Below are 24,807 nucleotides of genomic sequence, written 5' to 3'. Positions count from 1 at the left end.
GTGTACATGTGTTCCCCATCCTGAACCCCCCTCTCACTTCCTTCCCCATCCCATCCCTCTGGGTCATCCCAGTGCTCCAGCCCCGATCATCCTGCATCATACATCGAACCTGGACTGGTGATTCGTTTCACATATGATAATATACATGTTTCAATGCCATTCTCCCAAGTCATCCCACCCTTGCCCTCTCCCACAGAGTCCAAAAGACTTCTATACATCTGTGTCTCTTTTGCTGTCTTGCATACAGGGTTATCGTTACCATCTTTCTAATAATCTTTTAAGGGAAGAAAAATCTCAAGTGAGATAGGAGGGTCTAGAATGGTTGAAGGTTAGGAGATACCTGTTGTATCCTTAGCCTAGGTGAGTAGAGTTACACTTTAAGGAGAATAGGGAGAAAAGACTTGTCTAAGAATTTAATCTGGAGAATAGTAGATATAAAAGAATTTCAGCTTGAATTTAAGGATGTTGACCTGAGGCCATATTGAAAAAAGTATTAGATACAGCTGTATTTATATATCTCTATTTCACTGGAAGGATAAAGGAGAAATTAAGGGAAAAATGTATCTGATGTAAAAGAAAAGTTACTACATAAAAAGACAATAAGGAATTAAAAGAGGCTTTTTTTTTTTTTTTTTTACTAGAATGGGAGTAGAATAGGAAAATAAATAATGATAATCTAGAAAAGAGCTGCAGTCCATCCTCCTGAGGCAGTGGAGTTCCAATTTGGCAGTCAACTCCCCATACCTTCTTCAAAAAAAAAAAAAAAAAACATATTTCCTTGCCTCTTTCTGCGACCTTTCAGGGGACTGATTTCTGATTAATAATTTAATCATTAAATAATATACTTAATCTTTAAATAACCTGTAATTACTGATTAATTTTATACTGTTAACAATGTATTTTTCTACCACTTTTGAGGGAAATTATATTTAAAGAGACACATCCTAGAGACATCAGTACCTTAACTCAAAGGAAAGAATCAATAAAGAACACCTCTGAGCCTCCAAGTCACGTATTCATCAGCCTCTTGAGAACCAAAACTGGCTCCAATCACATGGCTGGCTATCACTTTATTAACAGGATGATGTTATTCCAAGGAATAATTGTTTAGGAAGATAACATTAAAAAAAACTTGCTTACTTATTTCAGGAACTTCTGGAAAATCCATTTTTCTGAACAATGGACCATGCAGCTAGCTTCCTTATCCCTTCACAGCACACTAGATCTCTCTAGGTTTACCCAGAGAACTGACCACCTTCAAGATTCCTCCCAAATCTCACCTCACTCCACCTGTCCTACCAATGTTGTCAGCATTGCCCAGCCTTTGCCCAACCCCATTCAAACTCCCGCACCCTACCTTCTACCAGTGAAAAAGTCACCTAAAACAGACCTCAGACCTCATAGGTATCTCTTATCCTTTTCTTCTCCCCTCCAGGATGCTACAAAGACTCTGTCAAGGTGGTAGTCCTCCTTATTGCAGTAAGTAATAAACGTGCATTTGCTTCAGCCACAGGTTGTTGGGGTGGTATTTTCAGGGAATCAGCAGTTGACACATGGCCCCCAGTGGGTGTTATAGTGTTTTCAAAAATGTCACCCAGCAGATTCCATCTGGATATGATATGGATTTTCTTAATAAAAAGATGCAATGTTTAAAAATGTTCATGGACCCCAGTAGAAGACCTGGGGTCAGAACACAGACATCTCAGCTGCTCAGGAGCTGTCTTAGAAGCCAGCAAAGATCTGCCCTCTTCACTCACCTAGAACCCATGGCACATCATCATGAAACTTTAGAGGCATTAGAACTCTATTTTACTTTCATTTCATCCACTAGTATCTACTGGCAGAAGAGATCTCTACATACTACATACAGAAATGATAAAACATATTGGATGTTTATGAAGGGTGAAAATGTGTTAATATACCAAATGTTTGTGTACTCATTTGTTTATAATGAGCACTTAGAGTAACGTCTTCACAGAAAGCATAGAATAATTAGAAAATTCAGTAGGGCCCATTAGGATGTTTAAAGGGATGGGATTAATGATTGCAAAGAGTATTATATTCACATAAGTACCATTTCTATTGCAAAGCATAAATGGTTTCCTGAGAGCAAAAGAAAGTTTTATTTAACTTTTTGGGATAGCCAGTCCTCTGTAATCAAAATGCAGCCTGCCAACTCAGCAACTTTCTCTTTTTATTGGGTAAATACTTCTATTTGCTCTGAGCAATTCTGAAAAATGTACTTACTGCTGATTTGAAAATGCCTCATGCTTATTTATATCAGATTTTGTGATTTAGCTAGAAATCAGAAGGACCGCTGACCACAAAGTGATTTTGAAAATCGATTTATAATTTTGACTTAGGTTGTAAGATAGAACAAGGATATTTTCTTTATTCATTTTGCTGAAGCCTCGTCAAGTCCACCTCAAAAAACTCTTCCTTAGTTAAAGTTACATTTAATATAAAAATATTATCTGTATATTACATATATAAAATGATATATGTTATATATATATATAACATTAATACATGGGAATAAATAGTATAGGCTAGCATTTATTAAGTCTTTACTAAATAGTAGAAGGACACTCTGCTAATAATTACATCACCAGATTTTACCATTGCATTGCCCTAATGAGGTATGTGCTGTTATCATCAGCATTGTACACACTGACTAACTGAGGCCTTAATAATTGACCAACTTGCTCAAGGTCACACAGCTAGTGTGTGGCTATGTGGACTCATCTTGGTTTGGATTGACCATGAAGTCCCTGCTTGTTATCATGATGCTGTGTTGTGAGATGCAAGTTCTTTAAGAACAAGGACCAAATCTCATATTGAAGTTCTCTTAGAGTAAGCATGCTGCTGCTGCTGCTAAGTCGCTTCAGTCGTGTCTGACTCTGTGTGATCCCATAGACGGCAGCCCACCAGGCTCCTCCATGCCTGGGGTTCTCCAGGCAAGAATACTGGAGTGGGTTGCCATTTCCTTCTCCAGTGCATGCATGCATGCTAAGTCACTTCAGTCGTGTCTGACTCTGTGCCACCCTATGGACAACAGCCCACCAGGCTCCTCTCTCCATAGGATTCTTTAGGCAAGAATACTGGAGTGGGTTGCCATTTCCTTCTCCTGGAGTAAGTATATTTGTGCACATATTTCATGAAATGTAGTAATATTGATTCAGAAAGCTATTAAGTGATGTGAACAGATGGATACCAAATAAATGTTGGAAAGGATAACAGATAATTTAGTGAAAATGTTTTTCATTTCCTCTCAAAAAATATAAGCTGACTAGATAGATCATCACTTATAAAAACCAACCAAAGGAGCCAAGTTTCTTTCATTCATTTCATCAACTTTATTTACTCTATGTTCACTGTAGAATGTCCATTGTGCCAAATGCCCTGGAAGCAGAATTGAGAAAAACACAATGCTTAGGTTCAAGTCCAGTGAGAAAGACAAGGAATTCAACAATTAAAACACAGTATGATATAGAACAAAGTCAGAACTCCAGAAATAGAATATACAAGTGTGGCCAAGAAATGCAAAAGCACTTCAATGAGGAAAGGGCAGTCTTTTCAACAGATGGTGTTAAAACAATTGCATATCCATTGGCACAAAGATGAACCTCAACCTAAAACTCACATTTTATAAAATAACTAACTCAAAATTGATCATGAATCTAATTTAAAGTACACATCTCTAAAACTTTTAGAAGAAAACATAAAAGAAAATCTTCATAATTTAAGACTAAGCAGAGTTTTAGACATGACCCCAAAAACCAATCCATAAAAGAAAAATCAGTAAATTGGACCGTATGAACTTTATAAACTTTTGCTCTGAGAATGATGCTGCTAAGAGAATTAGAGGACAATTCACAATTGGAGAGAAATATTTGCAAATCACATTATCTGACAAAAGATTTGTATGTAGAATATATAGCAAACTCTCTAAACTCAATAATGAGAAGATAAACAACCCAATTAGAAAATGGGCAAAATATACTGAACAGACATATCACTAGAGAGAAAAGACAAATGGCCAATAAGCCATGAAAATATATTCAACATAATTAGCCATTAAATAATTTTCTCATTAAAGCCATGGTGAGACATTACCACACACCTGTTAAAAAGGCTAAAATAAAAATTATATTGATAATAGCAACTTTTATCAAGTATCCGGAACAGATGGATCTCTCATCTATTGGTGAAAAGAATGAAAACTGAAACAATCATTCAAGAAAACAGCTTGGCAGTTATTTTTTAAATAAAGTTATATGTTTACTTACCATATGATCCAGCAATTACCCTCCGTGATATTCATACTAGAGCAATTAATACTTGTCACCGAAAAAATCCTATTCATAAATGTTCATAGAAGCATTATTTATAATATCCCTAAACTATAAACAACCCAAACATTTTTCCATGGGTGAATGGATAGGGAAACTGTGGTATATCCATACAATGGAATGTTGTTTTTGTTTGTTTTTTGCTCAGTCGCCGAGTTGTGTCTGAGTCTTTGTGACCCCGCGGACTGCAGCACACCAGGCCTCCCTGTCCCACACCGAGTTTGCCCAAGTTCATGTCCATTGCATCAGTGATGCCATCCAACCATCTCATCCTCTTTCATCCTCTCCTCCTTTTGCCTTCAGTCTTTCTCAGCCTCAGGTGGCCAAAGTATTGGAGCTTCAGCTTCAGCATCAGTCCTTCCAATGAGTATTCAGAGTTGATTTCCTTTAGGATTGACTGGTTTGATCTCCTTGCTGTCCAAGGGATTCTCAAGAGTCTTCTCCAGTACTACAGTTCAAAAGCATCGATTCTTCAGCACTCTGCCTTCTTTATGGTCCAGCTCTCTCAACCACACATGACTACTTAAAAGATCATAGCCTTGACTATATGGACCTTTGTCAATGAAGTGATGTCTCTGCTTTTTAACACACAGTCTAATTTTGTCATAGCTTTCCTGCCAAGAAGAAATGGTCTTCAAATTTCATGGCTGCAGTCTTCATCTGCAGTGATTTAAGAGCCCAAGGAGAGGAAATCTGCCACTGCTTCCACCTTTTCCCCTTCTATTTGCCATGAAGTGATGGGACTGGATGCCATGATCTTAGTTTTTTTAATATTTGGTTTCAAGCTGGCTTTTTCACTCTCCTCCTTCACCCTCCTCAAGAGGTTCTTTAGTTCCTCTTCACTTTCTGCCATTAGAGTGGTATCATATGCATATCTGAAATTGTTGCTATTTCTCCTGGCAATCTTGATTCCAGCTTGTAACTCACCCAGCCTGGCATTTCTCATGATGTGCTCTGCATATAAGTCAAATAAACAGAGTGACAGTAAACAGCCTTGTCTTACTCCTTTCTCAATCCTGAACCAGTCAGTTGTTCCATGCAGAGTTCTGACTGTTGTTTCTTGTTCTGCATATAGGTTTCTCGAGAGACAGGTAAAGTAGCCTGCTATTCCCAACTGTTTAAGAATTTTCCACAGTTTGTTATGATCCACACAGTCAAAGGCTTTCGCGTAGTCAGTGAAGCAGTAGATGTTTTTCTGGAATTCTCTTGCTTTTTCTATGACCCAGTGAATGTTGGCAGTTTGATCTCTGGTTCCTCTGCCTTTTCTAAATCCAGCTTGGACATCTGGAAGTTCTTTGTTCACATAAGCATGTTTCACTGAGTCTAGCATGCATAATTTTGAGCATAACCTTACTAGCATGGGAGATATGTGCAACTGTCCGGTGGCTTGAACATTCTTTAGTACTGCCCTTTTTGGGAATTGGGATGAGTATTGACCTTTTCCAGTCCCGTGGCCACTGCTGGGTTTTCCAAATTTCCTGACATACTGAGCACAGCACTTCGATAGCATCATTTTTAGGATTTTAAATAGCTCTGCTAGAATTCTATCACATCCACTAGCTTTATTAACAGCAGTGCTTCCTAAGGCCCCTTTGACTTCACACTCCAGAATCTCTGGATCTGCCTGAGAGACCACACCATTGTGGTTATCTGGGTCATTAAGATGTTTTTTGTACATTCTTCTGTGTATTCTTTCCATTTCTTCTTTCTCTCCTCTACTTCTTAACGTCTTTACTGTTACTGTACTTTATTGTGCCCATCTTTGGATAAAATGTCCCTTTAACATTTCCAATTTTCTTGGAAAGATCTCTAGTCTTTCCCTTCCTGTTATTTTCCTCTATTTCTTTGCATTGTTCATTGAAGAAGGCCTTCTTGTCTTTCCTTGTTATTCTGTGGAACTCTGTGTTTAGTTGGATGTATCTTTCCCTTTCTCCCTGATTTTTTTTTTACATACTCAATCCCATTTATATGAAAGTGGTCCACGGCTTGTTAGGAATCTGGCCACGCAGCAGGAGGTGAGCAGTGGGCAATCAAGCAAAACTTCATCTGTATTTACAGCTGCTCCCCATCGCTCACATTTTCTCCCTGAGCCTTGTCTCCTGGCATTAGATTCTCAAGGGAGTGTGAATCCTACTGTGCTTGAATCATGCAAAAACTATCTCCCCACCCCCTGTCCACTGAAAAATTGTTTTCCATGAAACCAGTCCCTAGTGCCAAAAAGGTTGGACACCACTGCTTTAATACGTCAAGCACGCCCCCTTCTAAGTCATCGGTGGCTCTTCCCTCAGTCTAGGATTCTCTTCCCCTTCGTCTGCATTGTGTTTCCCTCCCCTCCTTCAAGTGTTTAAGCTCTTAGCATCCCCAAAATACTAGTAAAATTGTAGTAGCTTCCAGTCTGTCTTTCCTATCTCTTTTTCCTGCTTTATTTTCCCCGCTTTATTTTCCCCTTAGTGCTTTTATCCTCTACTATTCATAGTTTATAACTTCTATGAGGGCAGAAAGGCATGTCTACTATTTTATTCTTCACTGTTTTATCCCTAACATTTAGAACTCTTTTGTTCCTATTGCTGCTGTAACAAATTACTACAGATAAACTACACACATTTGTTAACTTACTGGCTCTGAAGGTCAGAAATCAAAAATTGATCTTATGGAGCTAAAATCAAGGTGTTGGCAGGGTTGCATCCTTCTGGAGTCTCCAGAGGAGAACCTGTTTCCTTGCCTTTTTCAGCTTCTAAAGGCCGCCTGCATTGCACGGTGATGTTCCCTTCCTCCACTTCCAAAGTGCCTCTCCATTTTCAGCTCTCACTGTCACATCTGCTGTCTTTCTGATGGTGACCTTCTTGTAGAACCTCTGTGGTCCTTCCATAAGGACCCTTGTAATCACATTGGGCCATGCCAGAAAATCCTGATCCTGGTCTCTGTATCTCAAGATTTTTTATACAAGCACATCTGAAAATTCCCTTTTGCTGTGTAAGGTGACATATTCACAGGTTCTGAAGATTAGGACATAGACATCTTTAGGGGACTGTTCTTCTGCCACAGGGCCTAGTATGTGTTAGGATTTACTGAATGCCCAGTATAGACCGATCAATGATAGATCAGATCAGATCAGTCGCTCAGTCATGTCTGACTCTTTGCGACCCCATGAATCGCAGCATGCCAGGCCTCCCTGTCCATCACCAACTCCCGGAGTTTGCTGAGACTCACGTCCATTGAGTTGGTGATGCCATCCAGCCATCTCATCCTCTGTCATCCCCTTCTCCTCCTGCCCCCAATCCCTCCCAGCATCAGAGTCTTTTCCAATGAGTCAACTCTTCACATGAGGTGGCCAAAGTACTGGAGTTTCAGCTTTAGCATCATTCCTACCAAAGAAATCCCAGGGCTGATCTCCTTCAGAATGGACTGGTTGGATCTCCTTGCAGTCCAAGGGACTCTCAAGAGTCTTCTCCAACACCACAGTTCAAAAGCATCAATTCTTCGGTGCTCAGCCTTCTTCACAGTCCAACTCTCACAACCATAAATGACCACAGGAAAAATCATAGCCTTGACTAGATGGACCTTTGTTGGCAAAGTAGTGTCTCTGTTTCTGAATACGCTATCTAGGTTGGTCATAACTTTCCTTCCAAGGAGTAAGCGTCTTTTAATTTCATGGCTGCAGTCACCATCTGGAGTGATTTTGGAGCCCAGAAAAATTAAGTCTGATACTGTTTCCACTGTTTCCCCATCTATTTCCCATGAAGTGATGGGACCGGATGCCATGATCTTTGTTTTCTGAATGTTGAGCTTTAAGCCAACTTTTTCACTCTCCACTTTCACTTTCATCAAGAGGCTTTTTAGTTCCTCTTCACTTTCTGCCATAAGGGTGGTGTCATCTGCATATCTGAGGTTATTGATATTTCTCCCAGCAATCTTGATTCCAGCTTGTGCTTCTTCCAACCCAGTGTTTCTCCTGATGTACTCTGCATATAAGTTAAATAAACAGGGTGACAATATACAGCCTTGACGAACTCCTTTTCCTATTTGGAACCAGTCTGTTGTTCCATGTCCAGTTCTAACTGTTGCTTCCTGACCTGCATACAAATTTCTCAAGAGGCAGGTCAGGTGGTCTGGTATTCCCATCTCTTTCAGAATTCTCCACAGTTTATTGTGATCAATGATAGATAACCCCCAAATAAATGGGCTGATTCTAGCTAGTAATAAATGTGACACAGTAAATAAGATGGTGTGATTTAACAATCTAATAGTGAACAACTGCAGGGATGAGGATGGAGAGCACTGAGGAGGAAACTGAGAGATAAATGGGAAAAAAGACTCAACCAAAATCCCAAGTGAGGAACCTCTCAGATAGAGAAGAAAGCAAACACAAAGACCTGAGACTGTAAGGAGCTTGGTTTGTGCCCGAGGGACAGAGACCTGTCAGATGTGATTGTTCTGGGGACTCAGATGGTAAAGAATCTACCTGCAATGCAGGAGACTGAAGTTTGATCCCTGAGTCAGGAAGATCCCTTGGAGGAGGAAATGGCAACTGTTTCCAGTATTCTTGCCTGGAAAATTCCATGGACAGAGGAGCTGGTGGGCTGCATTGCATAGGGTTGCAGAATGTCAGACATGACTAAGTGCACACAAAGCTCACAGCTCATGTAGACAGGAGACAAATCATTTGGGCTCTTCTAGGCCAGTGAGGAGCTCTGATTATATTCAGAGGCTGATAGTAAGCCATGATGGTAGAAAATGGATTATGGAGGGCAAGAGAGGATGTGTGGAGATCTGTTCAAAGTTCTTGCTCCAGTAGTCCAAGTAAAAGACCGGAGTTTCTTGGACTAGGGTGGAAGCCATGGGTGTAGAAAAGATACCTGGCTATTTTTAGGATGCATTTCATAGTTAATGCAAATAGGATTACTAGACTATGGGAACAATGGATTATTCCAAAGTTTTGGGCCTGAGCAATGGAGTATATGGCAGTGCTAATTACTAGGGAAGACTTGGAGAAGAGCAGCTTTGTGGGAATGTCAACAGTTCTGTTTTAGGTCTGTGAAATTTGAGATGCTTATAAGTCATCCAAGGGGCCATGTCAGGAAGACTTCAGTTGAGCGCACCTGAAGCTCAGAGGAACAACCAGTGATGTCGCTCTGTACTTAAGGAGTGTTGTGTAGCAGAGATATCATTTACAGGCACGGGACTGAAGGGGACCACTTAGGGACACAACAGGCATTCCAGATAGTGATAACCACAATAGTGCTGACCTTGTTCCAAGCCCTGCACTTTGATTTTTGTATATATTAATATATTAAAAATCTTTAATCCTTGTAACAATTCATTGAGATGATATCTTTTATCATATTCCATTTGATAGTAGAGAACACTGAGGTAGTTAAGAAACTTTTCTCAAGGTCACACAGCTAATAACTGGCCAAACTGACAATCAAACTCAGGAAGTCTGGTTCCAGGGTCATGCTCTTAAACCTTGAATTTGTCGAGTATTGTTCCTCTCATAAGTATAGTCTGGATGAATATAAGATTATAGACCAAATCACCACACTGCATACTCGCTCGGAGTTCTGTTATATTATCTTAAGCTGCTGCCTGGATGCAGACTGGAATTGGAGTTGCTGATAAGCAGAACTCAGTGGTGAGAGAGTTTACATGCACAAAATATTTTCTTTCCTTTTAATGTGCACTGACTTTTAAAAAATTTTTTTAAACTTTTTTCATACTGTAGAGCTAAAGCTTTTTATGCCATGTTAGGGTAGAATTTGAGAAAATATATTCCATGTTTTACATAAATAGGCTTCTCAACAACCCCTAGGAAATTCTGTGGTTCCGTGAACCACGGCTTGAAAATCTGTTCACCATCATGACAAAAGCAGCACCTCTTTGAAAGGATAAAGTATTTGGAATTGATTCCCAGGATGAATCACATTTTCATAATTGCACAAGATTACTCACAGATTCAAGGGAGTTAGATTTGAAAAACGAAATAAAAATCAAATAAACCCAACTTATAAACTTTGCTTACAGCGTGTTCTCAGATAACACCCACGGAATGTTTCTTGTGTCAAGACTCAACCTGAAGATGCTCTGAAGAGGAATTTCCACTTCTGTAACTTCATCAGTAACACTATCAGAGTGGTGATACACAGTGTTCTTATTCCACTGTGTGGGACATAGAACAGTTTGTTGATTAACTGACTAATGAATATCTGTTCAAGACAGTCTAAGGTCAGAGTCTGATGAATGAGTCAAAGGGCAGTTTTCCCAAGAGAAATTTAAGCCTGAGTCCTTAAGGTATAAGGATGAATATGGTAATAATGAAAAACTGCCTCTGGTTCAACTTGTGCTTTGTGCATAGTAATTGAACAAAGACATTCACCAATGGTTGATTGAACGCCTACCATGGGCCCAGCACTGGGCTTGCAATAATAAGTTAGAGAGGCAGATGAGCACTATTCTCAGGAAACTCATGGACAAATAGGAAAGATGGATGGTCAAATAATACAATTAGAGTGTAATGGGGGAAGACAGAGTTCTGTGGGTATGGGGGTAGGTGAAGGCATTTTTCTGGTTGGTTTTCACTGCTTTGATGATCTGGCTATGATATGATATTTATATAGAATCATGGAAAAATACTTGAAAATTATTTTCAGCATTAGTGTCAGAGGATTAAACTGTTTTGGATTCGGTTCTCTGGATTACTAGAATCACAAGCCCATAAGTAAAGAGTAGATTTCATACACTAAGTTACAGATAAGATTTTTTTTTAATTACAGTTGATTTACAATGTTTTGTTAGTTTTTGGTGTATAGCAAAGTGATTCAGATATACACATATGCATATATGTTCATTTTTACTACCTATTGCTTTAGATTGGTAGAAGATTGGATACCGAATGTTTTCTTTCTTTAAGGTTTTCTATTCCTTTCGTCTGGAGAAGGAAATGGCAACCCACTCCAGTCCAGTATTCTTGCTTGGAAATTCCTATGGACAGAAGAGCCTGGCAGGCATACAGTCCACGGGGTCACAAGAGTTGGAAAGGACTTAGCGTCTAATCCACCATCACTCCTTTCATCTACTGATACCTAATTTTAAGGTATCCTAAATAACCTAAATTATCAAGATGGTAATTTTAAACTATCCACAAACTGCTTTACATCTCTCTCTCTTCTCCAAATCCCACTAAAAATAGATAAGCAGGTATGCTCCTTAAAAGTAGGCTATTTTCTGGAGGAAAACACCTAGCTGCAGGCACTGAGAGATGCATTAACTGCTTCACTTGTTCTTTCATTCATTCATTTTCATTGATTGAGAGCTGAAATGCACTAAACATTGTGCTTAGAGCTATGGATTCCAAACCGAGTTCCCCCAAAGATGTCCACATCCTAATCCTAAGAACAGGTGAATAGGTTACATGGTAAAGGGGAATAGAAGTTGCTGATCATCTGACTTTGAAATGGGGACAGTAACCTGGATTACTCAGGTGGGTCCACAGTAGTCACAAGGGTGCTTATTAGTGGAAAAGAGAAGCAGAAGGAGGAGCACCAGTGAGAGGGCAACATAAAAAGATCTCAGCCCAGTGTTGTTGTATGGCGTTGAAGACAAAAATGAGGCTACAAGCCAAAGAGTGCAGGTACCGTCCAGAAGCTGAAAAGGACAGGGCAGTAATAGATTCTCCCCTGGAGCCTCCAGAAACAACCCAATTCTGTTGACCCCTCACCTTTAGTCCAGTGAGACCGGTTTTGTGCTTCTGATCTCCTTAAGGGTAAGATTTTAAGCCACTAAGTCTGTGGCAGTTTTGTGTTACAATAGCAATAGAAAATGAATGGTATGGACTATAAAAGACAGTTCCTGCCCTCAAAGAGCTAACAGGTTGGTAGAGATGCAAAGAGTCCGATGAGATAAGGTTGCAGCTACCAACACTGAGCACTGACCAGGCAGGCACTGCAAAAGCCTTGTAGAAAGGATTCTCTCTGCACTGGGTAAGACAAAAAGCCACAGCTGCTGCTTTTTTTTTTTTTTCTTTTGCTGCCCAAGCAGTCCTTTGTACCCTAGGATATATAGGATGATGTTTTGTGGGTATTTCCCTGCACAGCTGGGAAATTTGTCAGAGAGGCTAGTGGTTGGACCCACAGTGTTGAAGACATAAAGGTAGGGATGCTACTTGGTTTAGAAGAATCTGAAATATTTGTATGTTAAATACTATCGCATACTGAAACTTACATCTTCAACTCACTGTCCTCTCCAAACTCCAGATCTCAGTGTATATCTGGAGTAATTCTGACCTAAGTTGGAGCAAGCATCTTGTCATGAACCAGAGTTGCTGTGGGAAGATACATTCTATCCACATACCTACCTCTGCGGATACTAACCTGATCACTTGGGTTAGGCAATGTTTGACAGGTTATTCCCATGCCTCCAGCAAGGCCAGATTGAAATCTTTGGAGGCCCTAAAGGTTCAAAAACACTATAAGACACATATCTTTATTTTCATTTAATAGAACATATTACCATATTGAAAAATAAGTTCTGATATTTTATATGATGACTGCATTTTGTTGTTGTGATTCTTTTATTCCTGAAGCTATAAGATAACTTCCTAAAAACTTCTTTCGGTGCTTCTGCCTAGGTCCATTCTCTTTCTATCTCTGGGTAATCCAACAAAGACCCTCTGGGACAGTTGTTTACTATTTGGGACACATTCTCATTTTCTCTCCCTTCCCTGTTCCTTTTGAAAGGGACCTGATAGGTTTTTTTTTTCCTCCTATAATAGATGTAATTCATTATTCTTCATTGCAAGGACTATACATTTAAATTAAATTAGTGTAATTCTTTCTATAAATATTTATTTAGCCCCTGATGTTTTAAAACAGAAGAAGTATTAGTGTCTTAAAACAGAAGAATGTATTAAAACAGAAGAAGATCTATACTAGAAATAAGAAGGACAGCTGCAGAGGTTAATAATAAACTTTTGTCCTTAGAGACCTTATGATCTCTGGGAAGTGCTACTTCATTGTAAACCAAAGGCACGGATCACTGGGTCCTAGGACTTGTCACATGACAGATGATGTGGGTTTTTTTTGGGGGGGTGGTGGTGGATGCTGGGGGTACGGAAATGTCAGCAGCTTTCTGGGAAACTCCAAATCACATTCCTACCTTCTAAGTTTGACTGAGAAGGAGCCTGAATGTTAATTAGTATCAGCCACTTGCTGAGTATCTATCCTGGATAGAAACTATGCTGGCTATGAAAAAAAAAAAAAACAAAAACCTCAGAGAACAAGTAAGTGATGGAAATCATACAGCATAGTAAGTAGGAGAGCCATATGAATCCTGACCACCTGGCCTCGAAGCTCATCTCGTTGCCTATGCTTGGAAGCTCTTTAACTCGCTAGATGGCTTGTATTTCTCTCATGTCAGGTTTCCATAAAATCCTGGTGTGTTACAGACTACTCAGGTCCAATAATAATAGGATTCCTTCTCTCCCCTCAAGGATTCCTGGTGAAGGTCAACTCCTAAAGAGCTGTTAACAAAAAGTATCAGTGGAATGGAGTTCAGTGTTCCAGTGTTATTGGAACACATTGTTCCAATGTTATTCTGAAGCCAGTCAACATCAGATATCAGGATTGGCTGATTAATGAGGCTTTCATATTACTTTAGTTTTAGCACTTATTTAATTAACCCCACAGAAGGTGTTAGAGGAGTTCACTATTATTTATTATTTTATTTTTGGCTGTGCTGGGCCTTCATTGCTGTGCTGGCTTTTCTCTGCTTTCTAGCTGCAGTCGCAATGCTTGGATTTCTCATCACAGTGGCTTCTCTTGTTGCGGCTTCTGGGCTTTGGAGCACAGGCTCAGTGGTTGTAGCACATGGACTTAGTTTCTCTGTTGCGTGTGGGATCTTCTCGGATCAAGGATTGAACCTGTGTCTCCTGCATTGGCAGATGGGTTCTTTACCACTGAATCATCAGGGAAGCCCAGGAGTTCATTATTCTTCATCACTCCCTACTTACTACAAGAGGAGAAGGGTATGTATACACTTTATGTTAATTATGTGCTAATAAAAACATCTGTATATGGATGGAAAACAATACATTTGGGGCCATGAGAACAGAGACTTTCCCCAGTAGTTTTCCTCGTTTAGCCTATACATTATCCATTAAATTAGACTTTTAAAGATGCTATCCTTTAATCATACCAGAAAATTAGCCATAATTTTATAAAACATCAAACAGAAAAACCTATTAATCTTATTGATATCTTATAGGCCAGAGATGCTATTGAAATTATATAGCATTTGACAGGGAAGGAGAATGAATCACATAACAGATTTGAAATTAAAAGTCTGAAATTTATAGTATCTATGTAGCAGTATGTGAGTTCTAGATCGCTGAGTAAAGTCAGTAACTTACATAAATATCCCAGTCTCTTTATACCCCTGATTATTATTTCTCTTGTCTAAAACCAGAGATTTTCTCCAACTGCTAATTTAAGAAAAGCAGCTAAAATTTTAAACGAATATCATTTTTCTTTTCCTTTTTTACAGAACCTAGCAGACATAACTAGTTGCCTCCTAAACACTCCAAAAGCTATTTCTTGCTTCCTTTCTTGGTAATAAGCCTTGATTTTGTTTGGAATAATAATTACACAGGTTCATTTCCTGATTTGAGATAAGGTTAGACTAGTCAGAAATTGCATTCTCCTTTGCAGCTACTACATTTTCCAGCTTTTCTTACAGTATATGAGGTCATAGGACTATGTTATTGACAATGAAGGTGAGATTATGTTAGGAGGCTTCTGGAAAGGAATTGTCTTTATGATAAAATAGCAGTTGTGTCACTGCTGTCCTGTGCTCCTTTCTTTTTCCTCATTCAAGTGTAGACATGATGCCTGGTGCTATAGCAGCCATCTTATGACCATTAGCACACAAGTCACAGTAGAGTTAAAGGAGCCCTTTTCATATCAGCATCATTGAAGGTGCCAAAGATTCTCTGTCTTCAGACTTTTACTACCATATTATTTGAAGTACATATTTATCTTGATATTTCAACATTTCTGAAAATAAGAATGTGTCATTGGCTTGGAAAATATAACAGAGCTCTCCTTTCATCCCTGAGAACTAAGGCAGGAGATGGAGGAGATGGTGGATTAGATGGATTTTAGAAACATTCTTTAAAGTAGAAATATACCTACTTTCAAAGTTATCTTTAAAGCTCAGAATCAGTGGTATTTCATTTTTGAAAAGACTATTTTAAGAATAAATAACTTCTGCTCTTAATGCTAGATTAGTGTTAAATATTGCATTTCATATTTATCCATACAATTATCACAAAACTGTGAAGTGCTTCTTCTCTTCTCTATTTAACTGCCTGTAGCACTTCTCAGTTGAAAGATCTCTTTCCCTCTGCTTTTAATTGTTATTAGGCATCCACTTACTGAGAAGGATGGGCTTGCTTTATGGCATGGTGTGGGGGATTTCAGTGTGCCTAGCCTTCCTCACTGCAGTGGTGAGAGATTAGATAGCAGTCTGTTGAGCTCTAGACTTACATCAGTAAGTGGCCACTGCAGACATAATAGCTAAATTTGAAAACCCACCCCTATACTATAGTAACCATTTTTCTTCAGGTAAGGAACTAGAAAAGGTGACCAGTACATAATCCTCAGGAAAATGTTTTCAATTTCATGCTAGCTGGAGCCCTGTTGCAGTTCTGTTATGAACTACTCCAATATGGCAAAAGGATGGAGGAGATGGTTTTTAAACCATTGTTTCTAATTAGTACTTGTTGTAATGCCAGTAGGCCTGCTGGCCTTGAAATTAGAACAAGGCAGGACAGACATCGAAATGCAGGGGAAGCCTTAAATCAATGAAACGCCTTAACTCTTTCTTCCACTCCATCGCAGCGCTACAGCCAGACATGGTACATGGCTGTTCATCTCCCTGTACTATTATAAGGGTTACTAAAACCCCAGCTCACTGGCCCAACCCACATGGGAATTTTCCTGACTGACTCTCAGTAATGACTCCTAAAGGTCAAACTAACAAGATTCAATTTGTTGAGTTCCTTAGACCAGGTAGGATGCCCTTGATTTCTTGTCACTTTTAAACAGATGTCCTTGAAATTCTGGGTGGTTCCCAGAAACCCTCTCCTTTTACTGCAAAGATGAGTCACTGAAGACTCAGTCATCAACCATGATTTGGGGCTTTGCTAACAGTGACCACTGAAATTACCAGATCATCTACAAACCACCTTTTTGTTACCAGCTTTAGCCTCTTGATAGAACAAATCTTCACTAGATCTGCTAACAACATTTTGCTGATACAAGTTTCAGAAGTACTAACTTGAGGGAAGGGGAAGATTTGAACAGTAGAAAGGAGACACCAGCAAAATGGACTGAATACCCATTCTTGTGTAATAAATGGGGTGTAGGGTTTTTTGTTCTTAGCCTTCCGTCCCTAATCAGTAGAACAGTCCAGTTTAAAATATGCCACAGTTTCCATCATTTATTCATAAACCTTAATAGGATAAGAATGTCTTTTCACAGAACTTAAACATGATATCAGCAGTAGAAACTGACCTGATGAGAAATTAATGGGGCTTTCCAGAAGTCATGATGAGTAGTTTCTTAGAGAAGAAGAAACTTTCCAATCGTAGAAATGCCATCTGGATTTCCAGTCTACCATCATTCCTCTCCTAATCTTGAATTTCAATGCTTACTGTTTTTATTCTTTTGGTGGACTTTCACTTCTACCCTGGAGAGTCCATCCTTTCCCATATAGTTGTACACGAGGAAACCTGTACTGAGGAGGAGATGGTGAGGGAGGTCTTGGGGTTAGAATTGGAGCCTCATACTGTTCCCAGGAGGTCCTCAGACGTCATACAGGTCCCAGGGGTCCTGTAAGAACCAGGGTGAGGTAAATGGGAGAATTCATGTTACGGGAGAATTCATGTTACAGGAGAATTACGTTCTAGTATTTATCCTGATCCTCAAATGATCCTCTATCGCTTCTGCAAAGGCAAGAAGGGAATTGTCATGGGTTCCGCATAGTGACCCGAGCACTGAATGGGGAATTTATATTCCTGCAAGGTCTGGCACTTACATTGTGGCCTCAGCTTCATCATTTTACTTTCTCTGTATCTTCATTTATAAAGTGAATGGATTAAACTATAAGTACAGCAGTCTTTTTCGGCTCTAACATTTGATGATGATAGAAGCTTTGTGATACAATGGAAAAGGCACACGTGCAAGTGAACTTCCAGGGATACGTGTGATTTTTGCCAAGTTGAGCTCTCTGAGTTTTAGTTTGTTATCAGTAGAATGAAGAGAATAGCATTTGGCAGGCAGGGCTGTTGTGAAAATGAGAGATGATGTTTAGTAAGTACCTGATGAAGCCCCAGAATGCAGATGGCTTTTAATAGAAGTGTTTTTATTCACTACAGTGACCTAGTCCTGAATGGTCTCCCATTGTATGCTGTGGTTTTAGGCTGATATCTGTCCCCATTGATACATAGCCTGGAGTGGATACTGCTGCCTGAGAGAGGAAATGAGTCAAGGTCCTAGCTCCATGTGAGAATGGAAGGGCAGCTCTGTCCCAGGACCTCTGAAAAGCCCTTCGAGACATTAGTGCCCCTTTGCACAATTTTGCCTCCACCCATTCTCTGTGGCCCTGAGATCCTCCCCAACTCCACTTAGCTGATTGAAATGTTCTGCTGATGAGGGAAAATATGGAGAAGCATGACTGGTAGTTTTCTTCAACTTTGGGAAAGGAAAGAGAAACTCAAGAGCCCCTTGATGAGAGTAAAAGAAGAGAGAGAAAAAGTTGACTTAAAACTCAACATTAAAAAAATGAAGATCATGGCATCCGGTCCTATCACTTCATGGCAAACAGATGGGGAAACAATGAAAACAGTGACAGACTTTATTTTGGGGGGCTCTAAAATCACTGTGGATGGTGACTTCAGCCATGAAATTAAAAGACATTTGCTCCTTGGAAGAAAAGTTGTTGCAAACCTAGACAGCATATTAAAAAGCAGAGACATTACTTTGCCGACAAAGGTTCATATACTTAAAGCTGTGGTTTTTCCAGCAGTCATATATCAATGTGAGAATTGGACCATACAGAAGACTGAGCATCGAAGAATTGATGCTTTCGAACTGTGGTGCTGGAGAAGACTTGAGAATCCCTTGGACTGCACTTGAGAATCCCTTGGACTGCAAGGAGATCAAACCAGTCAATCCTAAAGGAAATCAGTCCTGAATATTCATTGAAAGGACTGGTGCTGAAGCTCCGGTACTCTGGCCACCTGATGCAAAGAGCTGACTTATTAGAAAAGACCCTGATGCTATAGAAGATTGAGGGGCAAGAGGAGAAGGGGGTTAAAGAGAATGAGATGGTTGGATGGCAACCCTGACCCAATAGACATGAGTTTGAGCAAGCTCCAGGAGATACTGAATGACAGGAAGCCTGGCATGCTGCAGTCCAAGGGGTTTCAAAGAGTCGGACACGGCTGAGTGACTGAATAACAGCAACTGCCCTGTAGGCTTAGAGGGATTCAAGAGTGACTTCTTGGGATGCTTTTGCTGACACTCTCAGGTTCTTGTGTTGAGAATTCTGCAGGACACTGAGGGACAGAACCCCCCGGTCGATGCAGGAGACATAGAGTCGTGGATTCAATCCCTGCATTGGGAAGCTCTCCTGGAGAAGGACATGGCAACCCACTCCAGTATTCTTGCCTGGAGAATCCCATGGACAGAGGAGCCTGGTGGTCTACAGTCCATAGGGTCACAAAGTCAAACACGACTCATGTGATTTAGCACATGTACTGAGGGACAGGGAGCAAGCCAAAGATAGCTGAAGATATCCACTTAAGCCATGCCCTAATGTTTCAGCCAAGCTGGAGTCCTTTGGAAAACCAGTTACCTCAATCTTAGGAGAGAAGAAAATTCTTACATTTTCATCAACAACAAAATTCTCTATGATTTAAGGGAAACTGGATCATTTGACACCTTGGAGATTTTGCCTGAAGGAAGATAATTGCTTGAAACTTTCTATGCTTTGAGCTTAAAAGCTATTTAGCAGTTGTAAAATGGATAATGTATTTACCTCCCTAGAGCAAAGGGTTTTTCATCTTTGCATTGAGCCTAGACCAAAATAGTGTCCTCTAGAGGTCACCAGTGCACCAGATTTGAAGACCACGGAGGCCTCCATAATGCTTAGGAAAAGCCCAGCGTCCCACTCCTATCTGAGGGAAAGAGAAAATAAGGCAAATAAATTATGGTAACAGCTGCTCTCCAGCTAGTCTCTTAAGAAATAGGAAATCTTGTTCAGAATAGAGCATTTTCATTGATTTTTCTTGGTTTATTTTGGCCCTCGTCTGCACTAACTGGAGGAAATTTTTGTAATGGTTAAATGCTTCCTCACCGATAGCTTAATTTTGGAAGTCAGAAAAGAAATTTTTTCTGTATGGGAGAAAAACTGATGTGGAAGTGAACTATTTTAGCCACCATTAATGAGTGTGACTCTCAGTGGTGGGTGCCCTGGCTGAGGAGGAAAAGTCTTCGGGTCTCCCAGGCGTGTCCTCAGAGGACCCGGGCGCACCGGGGTGAGAAGCTTGGGAAGCAGCCCTGTGATGAACGGTTATGTAATCCCTGAGCTGCTTGACGTGGGAAGACACTGTCTCAAGCATGCACATCTCTGCAGATGAATGAAAAACTTCACACACAAAAGATCACGTTGGTAGTCGAAACACACATTTCCTTTGGAAGAACTACCAGCCAAGAGCCAAGAAGATGGCACTCTGGAAGTCCTAAGGGGACTTTGCTTAGCTAGTTTGCCTTTTTCATTATTCTTATGCTTTAATCTCCTATGAAGCAAATCGACTTTCTCTCAGAGAGAGCTTGCCTTGAGAACAATACTGTGTCTTGCCAGCTGATGTGAACCAGGGGAGCAAGTGACACAATGCTGAGAGCCCAGGGCATGTTGTGACATAACCCACTGCTGGTAGCCTGCATTGCTCAGGCTGTGACCTGGGAGTCACCACCAGCAGATCCCAGCATTGTTCCTGCTGCTCTGGTTGCTCTCTAAGGAGAGGAATTCCTCCATCAAGACTTTCCCAGGGTCCAGATACTTGCCAGCAGCTGACCCATCAGGAAACTGCCTCTCCCCTCTGGCTTCCCACATTCCTTCCTGAGCATGCCCCAGCCCAAGGTGTGGCCAAGCCTCAGAGGATCTGCTGGGGTTGATTGACAAGAAAACAAAGCCTTCCTCTAGATAAGAAACATCACAGAGCTTTAGGAAATCTATTTGTTCTGGGTGGAGCTCGCTTTCTTTCTCTCCTGTTTTTTTTTTTTTTAAGTCTACTTTGCTGACTGTGTAGTTTCTTATCATTTCTTTAGAATGTGTGAAGCAGTTATTCTTTGAACAATGAGCTCTGTTTGGGTAACTTTTTCTCTATGGCTAATTCACAAGGAAGGAAAATACTTTGTACTAGAGGGCTATGGTGATCTTTCTCAGGGCTATTAGATATCGTTCCTGAACACTGAAGAGAACAAAGGTATATTTCCATTACAGTTCACTCTGTGCTGTGTTCTTCAGCTCGGTGCCTGGTTACCTGCTGTGAGATGGAAGTTGTAGAAAGGATGCCACTTGTCCATCATTCTGGAGAAACCTTTAGCTTAGATGATGTCCTAGGGGGATTCCAGAGTATTGAGCCATGTTGTAGCTCAGCCAGGTTGAGAATGGTGTCATCGAGCACCCCATCCCCCCACCCCCAACCCCACCCTGTAAATGTGGGGCAGACTGAATGCTTTCCTCATTCAGTTGTTCAGTCGTGTCCAACTCTTTGTGACCCCATGGACTGCAGCACGCCAGGCTTCCCTGCTCTCTACCACCTCCCAGAGCTTGCTCAAACTCATTGTCCATTGAGTTGGTGCTGTCATCCAACCATTGCATCCTCTGTCGTCCCCTTCTCCTGCCTTCAATCTTTCCCAGCACCAGGGTCTTTTCTAATGAATTGATTCTTTGCCTCAGGTGGCCAAAATATTGGAGCTTCAGTTTCAGCATCAGTCCTTCCAATGAATATTCAGGGTTGTTTTTCTTTCGGATTGATTGCTTTGATCTCCTTGCTGTCCAAGGGACTCTCAAGAGTCTTCTCCAACACCACAGTTCAAAATCATCAATACTTTGGCACTTAGCCTTCTTTATGGTACAACTCTCAAATTCATACATGACTACTGAAAAAACCATAACTGACTAGACGGATCTTTGTCGGTAAAGTAATGTCTTTGCTTTTTAATGTGCTGTCTGGGTTTGTCATAGCCTTTTCTTCCAAGAAGCAAGCATCTTTTAATTTCATGGCTGCAGTCATCATCTGCAGAGATTTTGGAGTCCAAGAAAATAAAATCTGTCACTGTTTCCATTGCTTTCCCATCTATCTGCCATGAAGTGATGGGACTGGATACCATGGTCTTAGTTTTTTTAATGTTGAGTTTTAAGCCAGCTTTTCCACTCTCCTCTTTCACCTTCGTCAAGAAGCTCTTTAGTTCTTTTTCAATTTCTCCCATAAGGGTGGTGTCATCTGCATATCTGAGGTTATTGATATTTCTCCCGGCAATCTTGATTCCAGCTTGAGCTTCCTCCAGCCCAGCGTTTCTCATGAGTGCTTTCCTAGGACTCTGCTATTTTTTTCCCCCCAAGTTTATCAACTGTGTAACTTTGAGCACGTCTTAAGTCTCGATTATCTTATTTGTAAAATAAAAGGATTGAACACACTCTCTGAAGTTCATTTGGAATCTAATATCTACTCAGAGTTTAAAGCTGTTCAGTCAAGCATTAGCTGCACCTTAGCAAGGGTGTTAGTCTCTCAGGGTTGCTGTAACAGCATACCAAAACTGGGTGGCTTAAGAAAAACAAACTTGATCACCGTTCTAGGGTCTATACATCTCAAATCAAGATGTCGGGGGCCGTGCTGTCTGCGGGCCCTAGGGTAGAAGCCTTCCTTGCCTCATTTACCTCCTGGCAGTTTCTGTCCTTGTCTTATAGATGCATCACTCCAGTCCTGTCACTGTCTTCCCCCTGTGTGTCTCCACATGTGAGTATCTGTCTCTGTGTCCAGACTTTCACTTTTTAAAACCAGTCGTACTGGATTAAGGCCCACTGTAATGACCTTATTTTAACTTGATTATTTCTATAAAGACTGCATTTCTTTATAAGGTCACATTCTGAGATACTGGGAGATTCAGACTTCAACCTGTCTCTTGGGGACACAAGTCAACCCAGAACAGCAAGCTACTAGAAAATCTTCTCTTTGAGCTTTGGGTCCATTCTTCATGTTACTTTTTGTCCTGAGAGGCCTACATGTATTACACCAGGGGACCACTTTGTCCTCTGGCTTCCAGTTGGGTTAGCCAGTGGCAAGAGATAGGATGCAAGGGAAGAATGGGATGCATGCTCAGTCATGTCCAGCTTTTTGCAATCCCAAGGACTATAGCCCACCAGGCTCCTCTATCCATGGGGTTTTCCAGCCAAGAATACAGAGTGGGTTATCATTTCCTCCTCCAAGGGATCTCCCTGACCCAGGGATCAAACTCTTGTCTCTGGTATCTCCTGCATTGACAGGTGGATTCTTTACCATTGAGCCACCTTAGATCATCTCAGTCCTTGCTAATAAAGTACTTGGGAAGGAATACCTGTATGTCTCTGATTTCACATGGAAAAGGGAGGCACATGCATGGAAAGGCCCAGTGAAAACCTCCAGAAGGACGTGTTCTTAGACTGCTCTGTGAGGTCAGTGATAGTCTCACATTTAATCATTTGAGGAAACTGTGTTGTTTGGTGAATCTCTTTGCATTCTGAGCTACTAAATTTATACGGTTGGTGCTCAAACCCATGTTTTCACATTTCACTATTTGCTTCTAAAAAGGTATATTTTCACTCTGGTGTTCATCAGCTTTTAATAATGAACACTTGTACCCTACATGGTTAGACACTTGGCCCTTTCCCTCTCCATTTACCCAAGTCCTTTTTTCTAAAGACTCCTATGAATAAAAGAGGCAGAGAAGGGCATCTAGGGATGTTGCATAGCTGCTAAACTCCTGTCCACTTATAAACATGCTTCTCTGTATCTAGTATTTTAGTTTCTTAGGAGCCCTCAATATTGCCTGCTCTACTTTAAGTCTGCTCCCAATCCCCCATTTTTTCAGTGGCCTTCCTTCAATGGGTTTCAGGCTTCTCTGTTCTACCCCAGGTGCCTCCACTGCCATTGCTTTCACTGTTTGGGACCCAGGGTCAAATCTACACCAAGATCAATGTGCTAACAATATCTCTTGAAGCCCATTGTGCTCTGGCTCAGCTGAACTCTGCTGTGAAAATGGACATGCAGATTTAAGGGTGGGAATGACACCAAGTAGACGAAATGTGTCTTAAAATGTTAGAGGAGATGGGTGCATTACTAGCAAACAAAGAGACAAACTGAGTTGAATATTTGTGGCTAAAATTTCTGGTTAGAATTGGAGAATTCTGAGTTGATTTGCATTAGAATTATTATTATTACCCCTTAAGGGAGGTGGGAAACTCATTAAAAGTAGAAAGTTATTCTTTGGATTTATCAAGTAGCTCTTTCCAAATCACATTTGGCCTACTAAAGTGTGAAGGGATAAGCAATGTTCAGATTCTGTTTTTCTTAAAGCCCCACATGGGTTAAGTAAGAAATGGAAAGCATACTACTGTGTTGCTGGAGAAGACTCTTGAGAGTTCCTTGGACTGCAAGGAGATCAAACCAGTCAATCCTAAAGGAAACCAACTCTGAATATTCATTGGAAGGACTGATGCTGAAGCTGAAGCTCCAGTACTTTGGCTGCCTGATGCAAAGAGCTGACTGACTCATTGGAAAAGACCCTGATGCTAGGAAAGACTGAGGGCAAGAGGAGAAGGGGGCAACAGAGGATGAGATGGTTGGATGGCATCACTGAGTCAATGGACATGAGATTGAGCAAACTCTGGGAAATGGTGAAAGACAAGGAAGGCTGGTGTGCTCAGTCCATGGGGTCCCAAAGATTCGGACACGACTGACTGAACACAACAACGTGCATCTTGAGTTGTTTCGGAACTCAAACAGTAATTCAAACTTACGATATACGAGAATGTCCAAGATGGTTTCAGGATAAGTCTGGATATTTTTTACATATATGATTACCATCACGATTTTATTATTCTGAACTCAACAGCAACAAAGATTGTTTTGTTTGTTTTTAAGATATAAAGTAATATATAAAAAAAGAAGAGAGAACTTAGTGAAAATAAGAATAGCCAGCTCTCGGGAACCTGATTTCTATTTCACTTTCAGGGTTAGCAGGGTGAAGCGGAAAGAGCCGTGTAGGTGCTAGCATAGGTGAGAAGGCAATGGCAGCGTGAGGTGTCCCTGGGCTGCACGGGGGGCAGGACTGTGTTTACTCATTTGTCTTGTGTT

General features: G+C 40.7%; 1 long non-coding RNA gene across 1 annotated transcript; it reads right to left on the bottom strand.

The window, feature by feature from the left end:
* Window positions 1-3,232: 3,232 nt before the first annotated feature.
* LOC133233346 (uncharacterized) lies at window positions 3,233-17,333 on the bottom strand. Its single transcript, XR_009731685.1, has 3 exons — window positions 16,919-17,333; window positions 12,719-12,796; window positions 3,233-3,402 (listed from the first exon to the last, which is right to left on the bottom strand). It is a non-coding gene; the product is annotated as an uncharacterized LOC133233346 (long non-coding RNA).
* Window positions 17,334-24,807: the final 7,474 nt, after the last annotated feature.

This window comes from Bos javanicus, chromosome 20 (assembly GCF_032452875.1).
Source record: "Bos javanicus breed banteng chromosome 20, ARS-OSU_banteng_1.0, whole genome shotgun sequence".
NCBI classification, from domain to species: Eukaryota; Metazoa; Chordata; class Mammalia; order Artiodactyla; family Bovidae; genus Bos; species Bos javanicus.
Note: the sequence above shows the minus strand (reverse complement) of the source record. Positions and strands in the feature narration are given on the sequence as shown.